The 21,164-nt window shown below is 42.4% G+C and overlaps 1 long non-coding RNA gene across 1 annotated transcript in view; it reads left to right on the top strand.

Moving 5' to 3' along the window:
- Window positions 1-508: 508 nt before the first annotated feature.
- LOC141124450 (uncharacterized) overlaps window positions 509-21,164 on the top strand; it is a 48,853-nt gene continuing 28,197 nt past the window's right edge. The window contains exon 1 of the long non-coding RNA XR_012240887.1: window positions 509-1,132. This is a non-coding gene — a long non-coding RNA (uncharacterized lncRNA). The remainder of the gene's footprint in view (window positions 1,133-21,164) is intronic.

Below are 21,164 nucleotides of genomic sequence, written 5' to 3' on the forward strand. Positions count from 1 at the left end.
TTAGGACTGCAGATAAAACTGGGGTGCCATGAAGTGGCTCTGCAGCTTATGCATGCATTTGCAAATGTGTGCAAAATAAACCTCTGTTTTTAACGCATACTGTAAGACAGGATAATTTGGTTGGTTGCTAGCTAGTCGGTAAACTGGAAATTTTTATTGGTTTTGTTTAACTTTATTATAAAACCCACTTTCACATAGCGAAGGTTCTGGTTCTCCTATTTACCTACAGGTTTAGCGCAATATCCTGTTTGGGGAGGACCATATCTCATAACCCCCCAAAGAGGGTTACAGTAGGTTGTAATTTCATATGTGGTATGTGATATTCTTTGTGAGGGGGCTATATCTGAGTTTCATTTTATGTTTTTTTTTTGTAAAGTGTTAATTTTAAAATTGTAAATGATAAATGTAAATGATTGTAAATTTTACATTTTCAGTTATAAAATTATAATATATTTTCTAATTCTGATTATTTTTTTCCGGAATATCTTAATACTTTTTTTTCTTATCATGGAATGTGTTTGCTAAATATGTTTAATGGGATTATAACATTTTTTCAGTTATTATATTTTGTTCTTTTGTTTTGTAGCCAGCACCTTCTGTTTACCCTGCAACATCTTAAAGGTGTTGGAGTGATTGGGGACGCTCGATTCTCTGTGCCTACAGACTCCCAAAATGCATGTTTGGTCCTGCTGACATTAGTTATGGTGCCTGACCAAATTGCATTAGTTCATATTCTGGATGAACAATGCCTTCCATTCCTGATACGGCTTGTAGCAGTTACTCCCTTGATTTATATTCCTGTGAGATTGGCTCCAGCATATGGGATATATCTCTGCTGACACATTTGGTAAGAAAACTCTCATTTTATGTCATAAGATCAGAAAGAGTGTGGTTGAAGAATTACATACTTTTCTATCTGAGAGCCCAGCCAGAGACTCATTTAACCCCCTTGAACTGCAGATCACCCTGGGAACAAATCATGTACGAGGTTCAAAGCTATGATATGCCTTGTTTCGCTTCAGCAAAATTATAAGAGCTCCCAGAGGATTGGGAGGAGAGTGTTACCCAATATCAACCATTATTGTTTATCGTCCAGGCCCAGAGACTTGTGATTCAGCTACAGGATTAGAGGGTGAGGAAATCTTCTCTTTTTCTTCTTTTTTTCCTGACATTGCCCTGTGTTTTCCTCTGTATATAGTGATTTAAAAACACATAAACACACACGTACACATACATATGGGGCTGGTGCAAATTCATGTATAAGTGTCCCACACCCAATCTTTAATTAGAGCAACATGGAATGCTACAAGATAATAAATACCTCCTGTATAAAGGTGTCGAACCTGGTATTCAATACACTCACCCTGGAATTCATAAAGAGTGGTAAAGGTACACTTTGGAAGAGCGTCATACCTCTGCGCAACAGATTCATGTACCTGAAAAAGGAATTTGGCTCATAGATGCACCAGAATCGGCACAAATTACTGACAGTTTCCCTAACTCCTAAATGGTGGTATTTCCTATTAAATTTGTTGCTGCCATACAGACACATTAGAAAAGTGTCACAATAAGAACTATTTGAATCTGTGGCACTCATCAGTAACATCCCTGAGAAGTATTGCTCCCTGAAGACGTTGAGTGGCGAAATACGTCAGGATGAAGCTAAGGACAGTGACGTCATCCCGCACGCAGGCCGCATTTGCACTGAGCTAGAAGGTGGAGTCAGCAGTCACATAATTACTAAGTGCTACACATGGGTGCTGGGGGGGGGGGGGGGGGGGCGTCAGCATGTATTTATTTGAGTGTGCAATTGTTTATAAACATTTTTTACATTTAAAAAGGACTTTATACCATGGCGCCCTTTTGTTTTTTTCCTTTTGTCTGCATAGTATGAGGAACAGTGGAGGTGTAGTGGAAACCCCTTGGGTGAATAGACCCATATTGTAGGGTAAGAATATCTGGTTTCCAGTTTTATGTGAGGTTGGAGGTGGATTCACAGATGGTAAATTGGTTGGCCCAATTTGAAGAGGATCACTCATAAGTGAGACACTGGCAATGCAATTGACTATTCTTTCTGTGAAGTGCAGTGCTGAGCACTTTAAATAGAACTGAGATGAAACACTTCCAGTGTTATTAATTTGTGCAGCAGTAGTCACTTTGTGAATTTATTGGGAACATTTTGCAATGGGAACTTTCATTTTTGTAGCACTATTATGTTATGTATAATACACTGTATATTTATGATTTTATTATATCTCTGAAAGTGTTGCATGGGTTACAGTACAAGAATTTGGTGCTAGACTCCCCAACACAACAATATCGCCAAAAACATATGTCACTGCACATCCATGATGCGACTCTCCCATTCCACCACATCCCAAAGGTGCTCTATTGGATTGAGATCTGGTGACTGTGGAGGCCACTGGAGTACAGTGTTCAAGAAACCAGTGGTGAGATGATTTGAGCTTTGTGACATGGTGCATTATCCTGCTGGAAGAAGTCATCAGAAGATGCGTACACTGTAGTCATAAAGGAATAGACATGGTCAGCAACAATATTCAGGTAGGCCGTGGCGTTTAAACGATGCTCAGTTGGTACTAAGGGGCCCAAAGTATGCCAAGGAAATATCCCCCACACCATTACACTACCAGCCTGAACTGTTGATTCAAGGCATGATGGATCCATGATTTTATGTTGTTTACGTCAAATACTGACCCTACCATCTGAATGTTGCAGCTGAAATCAAGACTCATCAGATCAAGCAACCATTTTCCAATCTTCCATTGTCCAATTTTGGTGAGTCTGTGCGAATTGTAGCCTCAGTTTCCTGTTCTTTTCTGACAGGAGAGGCACCCGGTGTGGTCTTCTGCTGCTGCAGCCCATCTGCTTCAAGGTTCGATCTTTTGTGTGTTCAAAAATGGTATTCCTCTCACCTTGTTTGTAAGGCATAGTTATTTAAGTTACTGTTGCCTTTCTATCATCTCGAACCAGTCTGCCCAGTCTGACATCAACAAGGCATTTTCGTCCAAACAAAAGCCGTTCACTGGATATTTTCTCTTGGCCAGACCATTCTCTGTAAACCCTAGAGATGGTTGTGTGTGAAAATCCCAGTAGATCAGCAGTTTTTGAAATACTCAGACAAGCCTGTGTCTGGCACCAACAACTTGCCACATTCAAAGTCACTTTATTCCCCTTTCTTCCCCATTCTGATGCTTGGTTTGGACTTCAGCAAGTCGTCTTCGCCACGTGTAGATACCTAAATGCATTGAGTTGCTGCCATGTGATTGGCTGATTAGCAATTTGTGTTACCAAGCAATTGAACACTTGTACCTAATAAAGTGGCTAGTTAGTGTATGTGTTGCAAAAGACAGAAATGTGTCACCCCTTCTGTCTCTTGCAGCATTGTGTTATTCTTTATACTGTACGTGGCAGTGCCCATGTACTGCACCTCTGTGGCAGCCCCTAGTAGTTGCAGTAGATCTAGACTCCCCAGCATAAAGAAATATGATATAATAGGTGGTAGTCCTGCACAGGGAAGACATTCAGGAAGCTTCTGCCCAATGAATGAGGAAAATTGGTATAAAATCACTTATTCCTGCCTACACATGTATTATAAAGCCACAAACTGCTTCCATAAAAGTAAAAAAAAATAACAAGTAAAATAACTTTTACTTACTTGTAAAATCCATTTCTTGGAGTACAGTACAGGACACAGGCTTAGCCTGGGGAAACAAGGTTAGTTTTTTTTTTCATTCAGCCTGCTCGCTGAACAAATAGATTCCCTAAATCCCAGGTTTTTGGAGGCTGCTGTAGGCATAGCTCCCAACTGTCCCTGGTTTCAAGGGACTGTCCCTGATTTGGAGCAATGTCCCTCTGTCCCTCTTTCCTCCTCATTTTGGTGTGATTTATATAGTTGTATAAAAAATGCACTTTTTGTCTTTCAAAAAGTGTTTCCCAGTGCTAAAACCTTTATTCAAAATCTAAATTGCTGCATTTGTAAATTTCAAAAGCCAATATAAAGTAATAGTAGTGGTAAAAAAAAAATTCCTTGTGGTTTTAACTAATTATTTATTTAGGTTAATAATCCTTTAAGGGGGCGTGGCAGGAGGGGTGTCGTATGCCAACATGCTCTTACTAGTAGGTGTCCCTCACTCCCATCTCAAAAAGTTGGGAGGCATGCTGTAAGTATGTGAAGCATTTTATACCTACAGCAGTTTTCTTTCTTTGCAAACAGGGTCTTTTGAAATATATGCGTCTGAACTGAAGCTCACCATCTCTAATGCATCTCATCCTTATATTGCTGGAACTCTTTTGTCAAAGAGAGTATTTGCCGTTTCGTATCTCCCCGTGCCATATCTTTTTAAAATAAACAACTAAAAAAAAGGGCATTTTGGAAGAGAATAAATATGTAATGACTAAAGCAGAACTAAACTCAACTCTTTATAGCGAAGCTACGCCCTCCTATCCTTTACAGCTGATGAACCTGCCATTTTAGTCTAATGCTGGCCATACACCATATGAAAAATTGGCCGAAATTCGGTCATTTAGACAGTTCGTTCATTTTTCGGCCAGTTAATGGGCACAAAATCGATAATCGTTGGGACATTTTTGAGCCAAAAAAACAAAGGACAAGTTTGGAAATTTTCTGCCGAACAATAATTTGAAATTTGAAAGGTTAATGTTTTTCCCGTCCGAACTGTCTGCACCAGGTATATGTAAAAAAACAAACAAAAAATGCATTCATTTATGTCCACTGAACGATTTATTGGTCATTACACGATGCCACTATCGTTTGCTCTCACGGCCGAATGTTCGTTTTTCGAAAATGGGTTTGGCCAATTTTTCGTATAGTATATGGCCAGCATCAGTTTGATCAGCATTTGCCATGGTGCTGCACATGTGATCAGTTATGTCTCTTTGATGGTTTGATAGTTCAGTTGAGGGCCAAGCAACTATGATAGTTAGCATGTCTTGAATGTAACTGTTTTGGGGAAAAGTTAAAGTCATTTTTTTACAATATAAAATAAATTCAATATGTCAAATCATAAGTAAAATGAGAAGGAGGGCACAAGCATTTGGGCAAGACAGCAAGGGCATGCGACTGCCCCTCCATAATTTAAAAAAAATATTAAAAAATTCTCAAGATTTAAAAGGGGCTACTCCTTTAAATATTTAAAAAGGGGTTTAGGCGGGAAAAGCGGGATTTAAGCGGGAAGGAGAGGTATCATGTGACCCTCGGGCATATTCTGAAAGGTCACGTGATACTTTGGAAAGTTCTGAAAAATGGGGCTCATTATATAAAGGAGCCCCGCTATGAGGTACTTGCCAGTGGATCTACAACAGCACGACAAGCTCCCCCCCCCCCCCCACCCCTTGTCGCAAGGCACATTTTTGTGGTTCGTCACCCTTTTTATTGAAAGGGAGGACTGGTAGTTATGATTTATGATATTGGTGCTCGAGTCCTTTATGACTGAGCAAAGTTGTATTTTGCAGTTAATAAAGTTATAAAGTCTAATGATTAATAAATTATCTTCAATATGATGTTGTTATTTATGGATAATTTACACCAATAAATGTGCCGCGGCCAAAACTTTTTCCAACTCTTTTCCTTTATTTCATTACTCAAATGCAAGTTTTTTTCTGTTGTTCTCAGGCTTCCTTGTCTAGGGTGGCTATGTTTGTTCTCCATGCCTTCCTTGTGTTTTTTGGACCAAGTAGCAGTGACATGCATCAGTGGAGGATAGGGAGTGTGCACAGGACAAAAAATAAGCCTGAAAACAATGGTAAGAGACTTTAAAAAATTGTATATTTGACATTTTAGAACAATTGATGTAAAAAAAAAACAGTTGAGTTTAGTGTCACTAAACCTAATAAATGGGTTCAAATCAATGGGTTTAGTCGCACTTTAAATGTAACTGTTTTGAGAAACCTGTAGGTGGGGTACAGTGCAGCATGGTAGGAATAACACAGTCCCCGTGCAATGAAAGAACTTGTATTGAAATAATGCAGAGACAGTTCACAAAAAACCCGGTGGGAAGGCAGCCCAACTGGGAACACTAACAAATCCAACAGCATGTAGAGAGCAGGATGCAACCGAACTGACAGCGCCTCCAGAGATGGGAAAATGCAGCCTGGCCATCTTGTGCCCAAACAGGCAGGTGTCCAGAGAAGTTGCAAGCCCTTCGCTTTCCCTCCTCGTCAGGAACCTTTCCCTGCCACTAGTTCTGTCCCTACCAGGCGGGGTACCTGTCCCTACTCTACCAACTCACAAATGCATGCCAAACCTGGGAGCCAGGGCATTGAAAAGACTCTGCCTGACCAAGGATGGCTGCCAGAGTCACATGGGGCAGCAGCATCCAATGGGATAGCTTCCCCAGTGACCGTGGAAATCATAAAGGACCCCTGTTCCTCCTGACTTCCTCTCCAACTACAGTGCCTCTGTAAGGGAGTTCCACCTGCAGTGGAGAAAGCGGACGGCACCTGCCTACAATCCCCCCTCTTTGACAGATGCTGTCCTCTGCATCACAACAACATGGAAACAACAATAATGCTGGCAATAAAAGCACAATCAAAGTATAATTAAGGCAGAGCAATAAACAATTAAAACATAGAATATTTTGCAGGGAGCTGCCCCTGGTTACACCTCCAAGGGCGCCGATTCTCTTGATTCTCTGTAGAGTCACTTGGTAAAGGTTCAGCTGCAGACAGTGACTCCGGAGTCTCAAGTAGCAAAGGATCATGCGGGTCTTATATTTATTCCTCACCCTAGCCCAAGGTTGAATCCTCAGACATGTCAGTACAGTCAGTGGTGCTGGATAGAGTGGATAGAGTGGATAGATACTTCAACGTCGCCAAGTATCTTCTCCCCAAACAGGCCCTCTAGGTGTGATATGATCTGTTCCAAGGTAGCTCACTTGCGTTCTGGCAGCGCCATCACCACGTGGTGGGCATCATCCTGTAGGTTGGGAAGGCAGCCCACAACCGGGAATACTCACAGGTCCAACAGTGTGTAGAGAGCAGGATGCAGCTAATCTGAGAGTGCTTGTAGAGATTGCAATAATGCAGCCTGGCTGTCTTGTGCCCAAACAGGCAGGTGCCCAGATATGTTACCAGCCCTGTGCTTTCTCTCCCTGCCACTAGTTCTGTCCCTACAAGGCGGGGTACCTGTCCCTACTCTACTAACTTGCAAATACGTACCAAACCTGGGAGCCAAGGCCTTAAAAAGGCTCTGCCTGATCCAAGATGGCCAACAGAGTCAAATGGTGAGGCAGCATCCAATGGGATAACTTCCCCAGTGACCAAGGAAACCATAGAGAAACCCTGTTCCTTCTGACGTCCTCTCTAACTACAGTGCCGCAAAGGAAGATCACAACTTGCAGTGGAGAAAGCAGACTAAACTTCTCAACAAACCCATTACTTCAACTGTTTCCCAACACTGTTACATTCAGGAATGATACATGTCATGAATGATAATTATCACTGTTGTTTTTGCTCTCGTCCGAACTGTCAAGCCATCAAATGGGTGGTGTCATAACTGATCAAATGTGGAGCATCGTGGCAATTGCAGATCAAACAAAGGCTAAGATGGCAGCTTCCTTGGCTTTAAAGGATAGGAGGGTGTAGTTCCACTTTAAGGTTAATTAGAGCCACCTCAATGAACAATAGTATAAAGGAGGATAGTTATAATGATCAGTGACAACCTGCAAAATCTTTATTGTTCTGTACAGCCACACCTTAGCAGTGTCCTACATACTGCTGATAAGCTTTATTCTAAAGTGTGGGACTTTTTTTTCTGAGCACGTAATTATTTATCACCTGATCCATATTTTGAGAGAATATATATTTATATTTATAAGGGTTTAATGATCTAAATATAATAATGTGTGTTATAATGTACGTTCTTGAAGAGACACTTCACACAGAAAGGAGAATCCTAGTTTCAGGTGGTTGTAGTGACTACAGCTTACCTGTCTGTTTCAGAGATGCCTGTCCTAGATGATGTATGTGTCCTCTGCAACATGGCTACTATATACAGAAGATTACAAAGGAATGTAGAAAATAATGTTCTCCAAAAAAAAATGTTATGCCTATACTGACCAGTCCATCTTCATTTTTTAATTACAGTGATAACTAAAGCCCATCTCCCAGAAATCGTTTCTCCGTTGCAGTGGGGGTGCACACACACTGCAAGGACTGACTGCTCATTTAGTTCTAGATCACTTTTGGTTACTTTACTTACCTAAAGTGTTACTAAACCCATGACCCTGCATTCACTATATCTTCGACAGTACACAGAACATGGAAATGCAATTATGTTAGTAAATATAAAGGTCTAAATACCTTTTCTCATCAGCAGTATATAGCAGTCTTGTGACTTCTATCAGTGGCTGATTAAAGCTTGTAGGAGGAGTTTTCATACTGCACTGGCTGTCCTATCAGGATGCAGGACCCCTGACCCTCTGTCTGGACAGTGCTGATTGGCCCTGTGCTGATCACATGCACTCTCCCAAGAAAAAAAAACCTCTCTAGCAATATACACCAAATTGAGCATGTGCAACCTGACTCCACTAACTCTATCTTACCTGGACATGTTTTGGAGACAGGATCTGAGAAGACAGGATCAAACAGCCTTTTTTCACAATGCAGAGGATTAACCCCTTAGGTTCCACAGTGAGTACAACAAGCATGCTTTACTGCATATACAGACTGGTTTTACGGTTGTGGGTTTAGTACCACTATAAGATCATTTTAACTTACCGGATCCTCCTCTCCCCTGGCAGATGGCACTCCCCCATTCTCGGAGGGAGGTCTGTCCTTTGGCATCATCACATCCAATGCAAGGCTATGGACCCTGCATTGGTCTGGATGACGTGAGTACTTTAGATTGCTGTGAGCATGGAGGGGAAGGATCTGGTGTGTAAATCTACTTTTCTAAACAAGTAGGTACCCCTTGTAGTGCGGGTGCAGCCCCACTGCAAGGGAGAATCCTCATATTTTCTGGAGTTCATCTTTAAAGCTGCACTCCAGGTAATCAACTAACTACACATACAAAATACATATGCCAAAGCATTTGTAATTTTGTCCATCCAATCCTGTGATTCACACAGATTTGACACACAGCATAACCCTGTCTGGCAGTGCAGGAGGTCTGATTTTTCTTTGCTTTAGTTAATTTACATTTAAGCTAACCACATATTGGCTGAACAAAGAAATTTAACCACTTCAGCCTCGGAAGATTTGGCTGCTCAATCACCGGAGCACTTTTTACAATTTGGCTTTAACTGCGCGGTCATGCAATGCTGTAACAAAATTTGCGTCTTTTTTTTCCATAAATAGAGCTTTCTTTTGATGGTACTTGATTGCCTCTGCGATTTTTATTTTTCGCGATATAAACGGAAAAAGACCGAAAATTTGGAAAAAAAAATGATATTTTCTACTTTTTGTTATAAAAAAAAAATCCAATAAACTCAATTTTAGTCATACATTTAGGCCAAAATGTATTCAGCTGCATGTCTTTGGTAAAAAAATGGCAATAAGCGTATATTTATTGGTTTGCGCAAAAGTTATAGTGTCTACAAACTAGGGTACATTTTCTGGAATTTACACAGCTTTTAGTTTATGACTGCCTATATCATTTCTTGAGGTGCTAAAATGGCAGGGCAGTACAACCCCTCCCCCCCAATGACCCCGTTTTGGAAAGTAGACACCCCAAGGAAATTGATGAGAAGCATGTTGAGCACATTGAATATTTTATTTTTTTGTCACAAGTGATTGAAAAATTACAAAAAAAAAAAAAAATACCCAAAGTTGTCACTAACTGATATATTGCTCACACAGGCCATGGTTATATGTGGAATTACACCCCAAAATACATTCTGCTGCTTCTCCTGAGTACGGGGATACCTCATGTGTGAGACTCTTTGGGAGCCTAGCCGCGTACGGGGCCCCCCGAAAACCAATCACCGACTTCAGGATTTCTAAGGGCGTACATTTTTTATTTCACTTTTCACTACCTATCACAGTTTCGAAGCCCATAAAATGCCAAGAGGGCACAAAACCCCCCCAAATGACCCCATTTTGGAAATTAGAAACCCCAAGCTATTTGCTGAGAGGCATTTTGAGTTCATGGAATATTTTATATTTTGCCACAAGTTGCGGGAATAGGACAAACTTTTTTTTTTTTTTTTGCACAAAGTTGTCACTAAATGATATATTACTCAAACATGCCATGGGCCTATGTGGAATTGCACCCCAAAATACATTCTGCTGCTTCTACTGAGGACGGGGATACCACATGTGTGAGACTTTTTGGGAGCCTAGCCGTGTACAGGACCCAGAAAACCAATCACCGCCTTCAGGCTTTCTGAGGGCGGTAAATGGTGATTTTACTTCATCACTACCTATCACAGTTTCGAAGGCCATGAAATGTCAAGATAGCACAACCCCCCCCCTCCCAACCCAATGACCCCATTTTGGAAAGAAGACACTTCAAGCTATTTGCTGAGAGGCATTTTGAGTCCATGGAATATTTTATATTTTGTCACAAGTTTCAAAAAAAAAATGTACGGGGATACTACATGTGTGAGACTTTTTGGGAGTTTAACTGCGTACAGGACCCCCAAAAACCAAGCTCCGCCTTCAGGCTTTCTAAGGGCGTAAATTTTTGATTTCACTCCTCGCTGCCTATCACAGTTTCGGAGGCCATGGAATGCCCAGATAGCACAACCCCCCCCCCCCCAAATGACCCCATTTTGGAAATTAGAAACCCCAAGCTATTTGCTGAGAGGCATGTTGAGTATTTTGCAGATCTCGCTTTTTGTCACAAAGTTTAGAAAATTTAAAAAAGAAAAAAAAAATAATCTTTTTTTTTTTCTTCATTTTCAAAAACAAATGAGAGCTGCAAAATCCTCACCATGCCTCTTAGCAAATACCAAGCAAATATCTTGACATTTCATGGCCTCTGAAACTGTGATAGGTAGTGAGGAAATGAAATCACCATTTTACGCCCTTAGAAAGCCTGAAGGTGGTGATTGGTTTTCAGGGTCCTGTACACGGCTAGGCTCCCAAAAAGTCTCACACATGTGGTATCCCCGTACTCAGGAGAAGCAGCAGAATGTATTTTGGGGTGTAATTTCACATATTCCCATGGCCTGTGTGAGCAATATATCATTTAGTGACAAAAAAAAGTTTGTCCTTTTCCCGAAACTTGTGGCAAAATATAAAATATTTCATAGACTCAACATGCCTATCAGCAAATAGCTTGGGGTGTCTACTTTCCAAAAGGGGGTCATTTGGGGGGGTTTGAACTGTCCTGGCATTTTATGCACAACATTAGAAGCTTATGTCACACATCACCCACTCTTCACTTGAAAACAAAGCCCTTTCTGACACTTTTTGTTTACATGAAAAAATATTATTTTTTTAGAAAATAGAAAATTACTTTGAACCCCCAAACATTATATATTTTTTTAAAGCAAAGGCCCTACAGATTAAAATGGTGGGTGTTGCAATTTTTTTTTCACATAGTATTTGCGCATTCACCAATGCAAAGACCAGGTTGGTCAGGACAGGAGTGATAATAAAAGCGAGTGTAACGCCTATATCCGCATTTTCTGCAGACACATCTTCTTTGGGGATTTCTTTGAGAAGGGGTACCAGGGAGGACATACGGAAAATGCCTCTCATGCTGCCGGCTCACTGCATTTGGATTGGGAAGTTGGGTCACGGCACCGTCTGGAATTTAAGGAAGGATCCAGTTCCTCCTGAAGCTTTGTATAGCACATAAGCATTCAGCAAAGCCAATTGGAATAAATATACAGACACTTTTTTATACCAGCATCTGGCCTTAAGGGCCAGACGCCAACAACTGGTACGACACCAAAAACTGGTCGTTGAGAACCACCCCTCCCATGTTAAGGTTGTATTCGTGGACACAGAGGGGTTTCTCCACAACACCAGTCGCTGTTTGAATTTGGACCGTCGTGTCTGCGTGAAGGGAGTACAGAACGAAAACATTCTTATTATCCCTCCACTTCACAGCAAGCAAATTATTACATTTCAAGCTGGCTCTCTTCCCCAGCCTAAGATGGGAATCTATAAGCCGCTGGGGAAAGCCCCGGTGATTAGATCACACGGTGCCACATGCACCAATTTCAGGATCAAAAAAGTGACTTGTAGAGCCGATCATATTCAGGCTCACCCCGAGGACAATTGAAATGCATGAACTGCAAGATTTGCTCATATCGTGACCTGGTCATGGAGTCAGAGAACAAGGGCATATGGTGAATTGGGTCAGTGGACCAATATGACCGCAACTCACTTTTTTTAGTTATGCCCATGAGGAGGGATAGGCCCAGGAAGGTCTTAAATTCGGAGACCGTAAAAGGTCTCCAATCTCTGGCAAGGGTCAACTGAGGATTAGCGGCGATGAATTGACCAGCATACAAATTGCTTTGGTCCACAATAGATCTATAGAGGTCTTCCATGAAAAACAGCGAATAAAAATCAAGTGAATGGGGGAAGTACGGGTGCTGCAGAAGTGGTGGGCTCCCAATTTGTATTGGCAAATGCAGCAGGAAGGGTCCTATGAGCTTGATGGGCCTGTCTTTGTCTTCTTGGTGGCTGCGGGACACTAGTTGTGCTAGCCATCTCACCAGCTTGAACTGCACTTATGGGACTTGCCACGTCACCAAGTGTTACTGCAGTGCTGGATGTATGACCAGGATGTACTAGGCCGCTGGTGCTTGCCAGTTCACCAGAAGTATGAGCAGCACTAGTACTGTCTCTCAGCAGAAGAACAGGGTTGGGTACACCTGACTCCGTCATCAGATCTATCTGTCAGGGTGCCGCTGCTGTCTACAGGTTTGTATTCTGAACCTGAATCTGACAGATGGGTAAGTTCCTCTTCACTCTCATCAGTAATGCTCAGAAATGTGTAGACCTCTTCACTAGTGTACCTTCGATTGGACATTTTGGCCTCTAAATTTACTGGTACAACTAGTGAGACTCAGAGTAAAAAAGAGCACCTGACTGTCAGCAACTGCTTCAAACGCTACCAAAAAAACTGTTAGCGATCCCAGGGATCAGGCCTGACTCTGCGAATGCTGCAGTGATGTGTTTAGTGTTTTGTAAGTGCCAGTGATTGATTGATACTGCTCTTGGGTGGGCTGGGTTGGGCTGGTAGAAGGGGCTAAACGCAGGTGCTAGCAGGTATCTGGGCTGATCCCGCTAATGCTGCGTTTTTGGGAACCCTAAACTACTGAGGATGCTAATATAGTTCTGATCGGATCAAAGATATCGATCTGTTCAGACACTATACTACTAAGGGAGGTGTATGGTGCGTGCGTGGATGTTATCGCTACTGGCACTAATCTGATGCTGCCTGGGTCGACGCAGACCCTAACTGACGCTAAAACCTAACTGATATCACCCGCCGGGTGATCAGGGGGTTAAACCTTTTATTAAGTAATGTACAGCAGGTGCCCTGACGCTATAAAAAATAACTAACTAACCAGCATCACCCGTGACACTAATACGGTGATCACTGGTGACAGGGGGTGATCAAGGGGTTAATCCTTTATTAGGGGGTTTAGTGGGGTCCCTAGACCTATCTGGGCCTACTACTAAGTACCCTAATGCTGATTAGTGTCACAAATGACACCAGTACAGTGATCAAAGAAAAATATGAACACTGCACTGAGTGACACAGTGACAGGGAGTGAAGGGGTTTACTTGGGGTGGGTGGGTGATCGGGGGGTGAAATGTGTGCCTACTTGTACTGTGTCAGTGTAGTGTTGGTGCAACTCACGTTTGGATGTCCTTTCTCCTCTCTCTGGAACGGAAAATAATTCCACTTCCCCTGTCTGTGTTTACACTTACAGGCAGGGGAAGCATTTCATTCATTAGAACCAGCAGGTCCAGGCCAGAAATCCGATCGTCGAGGCCGCACGCCCGACGTAAGGTAACATCGTTTTGCACACCCGTACCAGTAAAACTGCGCCGGTTAATAGACACCTCCATCCACAGGAGTTGCAAGAGGCTAGCACATTCCAGTAATTAAATGTCTTGCATTAAAAAATATATGTAGCACCCTCTACCTTAGGTAGGTAGATGCTAGGTGTAGGTTTTTTGTAAGCTGCCAGCGCAGGTAAATTTAGGTAGGCCTATGCTGTTAGCTAGGCCTGTTTGTTTTGATCTGGGGGCAGGGGAGTGGTTTAGTATAGCATTAGGTGACTGAAATGGGCCTCACCTCTTGGGCGCCTTCTCTGTTTCCAGGGAGAAGGTTCTGGAAAAGGGGCAGGGCAGAGAGCAGGAGTGACATGGGGTGCATGTGGGAGCCCTGACCAATCCCCTACTAGGATTGGTCAGGGCTCCCACATGACCCATGGTCAGCCTGCTGGGGGAGGAGTTGTCGGCTGGGTGAACTGGATGATGGAGTGTTAGACTGTCGTGTCTGAGGGAACCTTCTGGGGGGGGTGTACCTCAGGCGGGGAGCTCAGGAGCTGGGAGGGAGCCTCTCTTTACACAGTCATAGAGAGGTGTCCTGGAAAGGAGCTGGAAGTGACAGTTGGGAGCATGTCTGGAGAAAGTCATCCAGGAGGGATCCAGGCCAGGTGTTGGTGAGTGGAAAGCACAGTGGAAAGCTGTGGAAGAGACATGCCAGGGGAGCTGGATGTAGAGCCGGTGGGAGAGACTGTGGGAGTTATGTGTTAAGTCGCTGCAGCCAGGAGAGTGGGCAGGATTTGCAAACGGACTTGCTGGGATCAGTAGTCCATCGAGTACATTTATTCTCAATCAAATCAGTTGCTAGCACAAAAGGGGTACTGCAGACCCTGGTCTGCACTTATTAAGAGTGAGGCCTAGTCATGTGCTGATGGTGTGACGGGAGGATACATTTGGACAGTGAAACAAGTGCTCCAAAGTAATGTGCTGGAGGAGAGGTGAAGTTAGTGCTCTAAAGTAGTATGCTGGAGGAAGTGTGCTGAGGAAAGGACTGTCAAGTTTAGAGTCAACCATCTTCTGTTCTACTAAGAAGTATATGTGCAGCTACTTTTGTTCTGCTGAGAAGTGTTGACGCAGCTACTTTTATTCTACTAAGTATTCATCCTATGGGCATCCCATGTCCCTTTTCCACAACCAAGTTCAATCCCCTAATAAAAACAACAAGAACAAGCAAGAGACTGTTCATTGTCTGAGGAAGTGTGCTTATAATGGATGTCTGGGCAGCAGGGTGAAATGTGTGGATGCTGTAACACGTAGCAACCCCACAAGGCCAGTGCTACATATACATTTAATGATATATTATTTAATAGAGAATTGCATTACTTTGTGCCTGTTATATCTGCCCAGAGTTCAGGATCTGATTGGATTGATCGGTATGGGCAAGTTCAGACTTTTGTTTATTTTTTCTTAAATAATATGGGCAATGGGAGAATTCAGGATATAGAAAAGTCTACTCTCAATCTATCTGCTGCTTATAACATGCTGGTTTATGTGTGACCCCGCAGGCTGCAGAAACACCACTCCACCCATTTCCAAGGAAATAAATATGACACTGAATAAATCTGTAGATAGGAGAGGCTGAATATTCCAATCCTTGTCATCAACTTCTACCCTCTCTTACCAATTCAGCAGCCACAGCAGGCACTCCCAGTCTCCAACTTAACTTGATATCAAAGGATAGCTTATCCACAGCAAATATTGCATAACACATAGGAAAAAGACCTAACTTATTCATACAAAATGCAAAGCTTTTTATCTATGTATGCTATTTGTGTGGGTATGCACTCTTTGGAAGTAAAAAATGAAATGTAGTAATAAATTATATTTTTATAAAGTTAGTCAAACAAGAAATGCAGCTTCTTTTTGACTGCCGTTCTCTCTCCTAATTGGCTAACTGAGTTTGATTGACAGCAGCGGGAGCCAATGGCGCCGCTGCTGTGTCTCAGCCAATCAGGAGAGAGATTCCCGAATGCCTGAGGCACTTGTAGGCATTGCTGGACAGAAGTGGTTAAGGTAGAACTATATGCAAAACTTTTTTTTTCATTTTGGATGAGTAAGGGAGGGTTATAATCCCCGTCAGATTTTTGTTTGCCATCTGTGTCCCATTGCAGAGATTTCACTTCACTTCCTGTCCCATAGCCAGACAGGAAGTGAGAGAAAATCCCTGCAAATTAAGGGAATTCCTTGGGGACCCCCAGCTCACCAACTAGTGTCCCCATTGGAAAATTTCCCCTTTATTAATTTTCTGGGGACAACTCATAAAGTGGGGTTTTCATTTACTTTCACTGATAATGGTAAATAGGACAAATAGAAAGGGTGAACCTCCTTAACAGGGACACAGACAGCAATTAAAACCGACAGGGGTTCTAATCCCTCTCTATTGTATCCAAAACTAAAAATAAAGTTTTGCCTTTAGTTATACTTTAATTGAACAAACTGAATTTAGAAGCTGATTGGCTATCATGCACAGCTGCACCAGATTCTGTGTACTCCAGTTTTAGTAAATCTCACCCACTGTGTTTTATCAAGTGTCCAATTAGCATAGTATGTTCAATCTAAATTAAAGTGGAGTTCCACCCAAAAATGGAACTTCCACTTTTTGGATTCCTCCCCCCCTCTGGTGTCACATTTGGCACCTTTCAGGGGGGAGGAGGGAGCAGATACCTGTCTAATACAGGTATTTGCTCCCACTTCCTGGCATAGATCACCGCGGCGCTTGCCTGCGCTTGCCTGGACAAGTAAGTGTCCATATATTAAAAGTCAGCAGCTGCAGTATTTGTAGCTGCCGGCTTTTAATATTTTTTTTCAGCGGACCTCCGCTTTAAAGAGTAACTCCATTTTTGTAGAGAAAAAAACAATCCCCTCTGGGTGATCAATGTACATTTCAAATATTTTAAAGTGGTTCTAAAGGCTCAAGGTTTTTTACCTTCATGCATTCTATGCATGAAGGTAAAAAACCTTCTCTGTGCAGCATCCCCCCCAGCCTCCCTAATACCTACCTTAGCCATTAGCTCCCGCTGCTGTCAAGCACAGCCAGTGAGCCAATGAAGAGCGAGAGGGGGTGGGGCCTAGCCACAGCTCTGTGCGTGAATGGACACTCAGAGAATTAGCTTGGGAGCCAGCCTGCTTGGATGCCCCCTTTGCAAGCTGCTTGCTCTGGGGGCACTTGACAGGAGGGAGCGGCCAGGAGCATCGGCGAGGGACCCGAGAAGAGGAGGATTGGGGCTGCTGTATGCAAAACCACTGCACAGAGCAGGTAGGTATAACACGTTTGTTTTTTTTTTAAATCAAAAAAGCTTTTAATATCATTTTAACCACCGCCCGCCCACTTTATATACATATTGTATAATGATGGCGGCAGGGTGGTTCTCTCGCTCTGGGACAGCATCATATGATGTTGTCCCAGTCTCGCCGTGCATGCTAATCAATGACTATCAATGATGCCAGTCAGTGCTGCCTTTCAATGCCACCTATCTGTGCTGCCTATCAGAGCCCATAAGTGCCGCCTATCAGTTCTCATCAATGCCACCTATCAGTGCCCATAAGGGCCACCTATCAGTGCCCATTAGTGGCACCTATCAGTGCTCATCAGTGCTGCCTATCAGTGCTTAGTGCTGCATATTAGTGCCTCCTCATCAGTGCCCATCAGTGCTGCCTCCTCAGTGCCCATCAGTGGTGCTTCATCAGCACACATCAGTGAAGGAGAAAAATTACTAATTTACAAAATTTTCAAACAGAAACGAAGAAAAACATTTTCAGTCTTTTTTCTTTTTTTAACAAAAAAAACCCAGTGGTGATTAAATACCCCCAAAAGAAATCTCTATCTGTCTCAAAAAAATTATAAAAATTTAATTTGGGTACAGCGTTGCATGACAGTGTAATTGTCACTCATAGTGCGACAGCGCTGAAAGCTGAAGATTGGCCTGGGCAGGAAGGGAATGAAAGTGCCCTGTATTAAAGTGGTTAACAAACTTTGTTGCAGATTCCTACGTTTTTCTGCTCTGAAGAAAAAGCTGTTTGTTCCACTATGTCCTTTGGATACTGATTCTGAATGGTAGTGATCGGTTCATTATAATCAGTTGATGCACTTTTACTTTTACGATGAAAAATGTTGTGGTGTCTGCATCCCTTCAGAAGTAGCCAAACCTTATGCCGCGTACACACGACCAGACTTTTCGGCAGAAAAGTCTGACGGAATCATTCCGTCGGACATTCCAATTGTGTGTGGGCTTCATCTGACTTTTTGTTTCGAAAATTCTGACGGACCAAGAAATAGAACATGTTTCAAATCTTTCCGTCGGAATTATTTCCTATCGGGAAAACCGTTCGTCTGTATGCTGTTCCGACGGACCAAAAACGACGCAAGGGCAGCTATTGGCTACTAGCTATTGAACTTCCTTTTTCTAGTCCCGTCGTACGTAATCGCGTTCTAAACAATCGGACTTTGGTGTGATCGTATGTAGGCAAGTCCATTTCAGCGGAACTCAGTCGAAAAAAAAGTCTATTCTGATGGAAAGTCCGGTCGTGTGTACGCGGCATTAGGCAGTATCTAACCAAAATGACATTTCTATTGCAAGGAGGAGGAAGGGGGTGCTTAAAATTGAACTTGTGTCTTAGTGCAGTGTTCTTGGAAAATCAGTGAGCCAAACAAACAAGCAGGAAAATGCATTTCTGGGGGCGATCTATACACAGAACACCTCAAGGTTGTCATATTGCATTTTACAGAAAATTACAACGCTGCAATTTAAAAAGAAAATGTAATTTTTTAATACCATTAATTACAGTATGGCTTATGTAGCATTTCTTTACTATGCTGTATTATAATTTTTTTATTTGCTATTTTTTTTCCACAAAAGTGGAGTAACCCTCTAACCCCCAGTCATCTTTTCCCCTCTACAGTATGTCAGTGCATTATTTTTTTCTTTCTTTTACAATGTTCCTTCAGCAAGAAACATTTTACTACTCCCTGTGACACCAATATTTTTGGTGGGGCAGGTGATGGGAGCTCAGTTCCTACTGATGCAGGCACACCCCCAGATCTATATCTCCACAGAGACAGCTTGTGGTCAGGCACTTGAGAGTCAAAGCAGCAGCAGTTTTTCTGGGCAAGAATAAATCTTTTGTACAAATAGGACAGAGGAATGGTGGAGTTTTTTAGTCCATCAAAGAGGGCTGACAATACTGGTCAGGATTTCAGTTCGGAAAAGGCAATGCGCTGTCAACCCACCAGGAAGGCAGGAGCACACTGGATTTCTAGCAGATGATCTGTTATCTGCTATTTTTCTGTACTAGAGATATTTTGTTTGCACGACAATTTACAGAAGATCCCACATACTATATATATGCTTGATTAAAATTCCACAGCTTTGTATTAAGTTAGCCATTATTCATAGCTCCCAACTGTCCCTGATTTCGAGGGACTGTCCTTGATTTGGAACAAAGTCCCTCTGTCCCTCTTTCCTCCTGATTTGTCCCTCATTTTGGTCTGATCTATATAGTTGTATATAAAATGCACTTTTTATCTTTCAAAAAGTATTCCCAGTGCTAAACTTTTCCTCCAATTTCTAAATTGTTGCATTTTTAAGTGTCAAAAGCCAGTATAAAGGAATAGTAATGGTAAAAAAAGAGCACTTGTGGGTTTAAAGTGATTGTAAATGGGCCGTAAACATGATAGGATTTTCCGACAACAAATGTTGGATGTGAGCTTGTGGTCGGAAAGTCCGACCGTGTGTATGCTCCATAGAACATTTGTTGGCGGAATTTTTGCCAACAAATGTTTGAGAGCAGGTTCTCAAATTTTCCGAATTGTTGTCGGAAATTCCGAGCGTGTGTGCACAAGTCCAACACACAAAAGTCCACACATGCTCGGAATCAAGCAGAAGAGCCACACTGGCTACTGAACTTCATTTTTCTCGGCTTGTCGCACGTGTTGTACGTCACCGCGTTCTTGACGTTTGGAATTTCTGACATTTGTGCGACCGTGTGTATGCAAGACAAGTTTGAGCCAACATCCTTCGGAAAAAAAATCCACGGTTTTGTTGTCGGAAAATCCTATCGTGTGTACATAGCTTTAGTCTCGTTTTTATTTCCATAAAAATAACAAACATATTATACTGACCTGCTCGGTTGCAGGATTTGCACAGAGCAGCCCAGATCCTCCTCTTCTCAGTTCCCTCTTCAGTGCTCCTGGCACCTCCCTCCTGTTGAGTGTCCCCACAGCAAGCAGCTTGCTATGGGGGCACCCGAGCCGAGTCACAGCTCTGTGTGTCCATTCAGCTACGATTCGGCCCGCCCTCTCTCTCTCCTGATTGGCTAACTGACTTTGATTGACAGCAGCGGAAGCCAATGGTGCAGCTGCTGTGTCTCAGCCAATCAGTAGGGTGAGTCCCGGACGGCTGAGACACTCATGGACATCGCTGGACAGAGATGGGGCTCAGGTGAGTATTAGGGGGGCTGCTGCACACAGGAGGCTTTTTATCTTAATGCACAGAATGCATTAAGATAAAAAAACCCTGACTTTACAATCACTTAAAAAAAAATTCTCCTTTAAGGGGGTGTGGCAGGGGGTGTGTCCTATGCCTACATACTTTTGCTAATAGGTGTCCCTCATTCCCATCTCAGAAAGTTGGGAGGTATGCATTATTTCCCTTTGGATAACAATAACATTTCAAATCATATTAGTCTTCAATGAAAATAATAGCCATTGATTCACATGAAATGGACTGCATGTATTTCAAAGAGCAAAAACAAAGGTATTGACAGTAAAGTGAAATCACATATTGCTTACATTCTCTAGATGGAGCTAAAAATATAACACTAGTAATCTGATTACAAGATTTCATTGGTTTTGTGGCTTTTCCTTTGTTTTTTATATCAAAAAGCAAGCAAAAGTGCAATCTGATTAGGATATTACATTTTATTAACCAGTCAGAAGTTAGAAATCACATATCTGATTCCTAAATGCAGATTTGTTTGTATGGATTACCATAGTGGGCAGATGATCATTGCTTCTTGTTGATGGAAAGCTGCTTCGGATATCACTCCTACCAGTCAGATGGTGCTGGACACATGGCTCAACCCTTCTTGTTTTAGTGGAAAACAACAGGAACACATAAATGGGAAAATACATCTTAACCATGTAGGTCCGCTTGGAAAAATGATAC

Source organism: Aquarana catesbeiana, linkage group LG01 (assembly GCF_042186555.1).
Source record: "Aquarana catesbeiana isolate 2022-GZ linkage group LG01, ASM4218655v1, whole genome shotgun sequence".
NCBI classification, from domain to species: domain Eukaryota; kingdom Metazoa; phylum Chordata; class Amphibia; order Anura; family Ranidae; genus Aquarana; species Aquarana catesbeiana.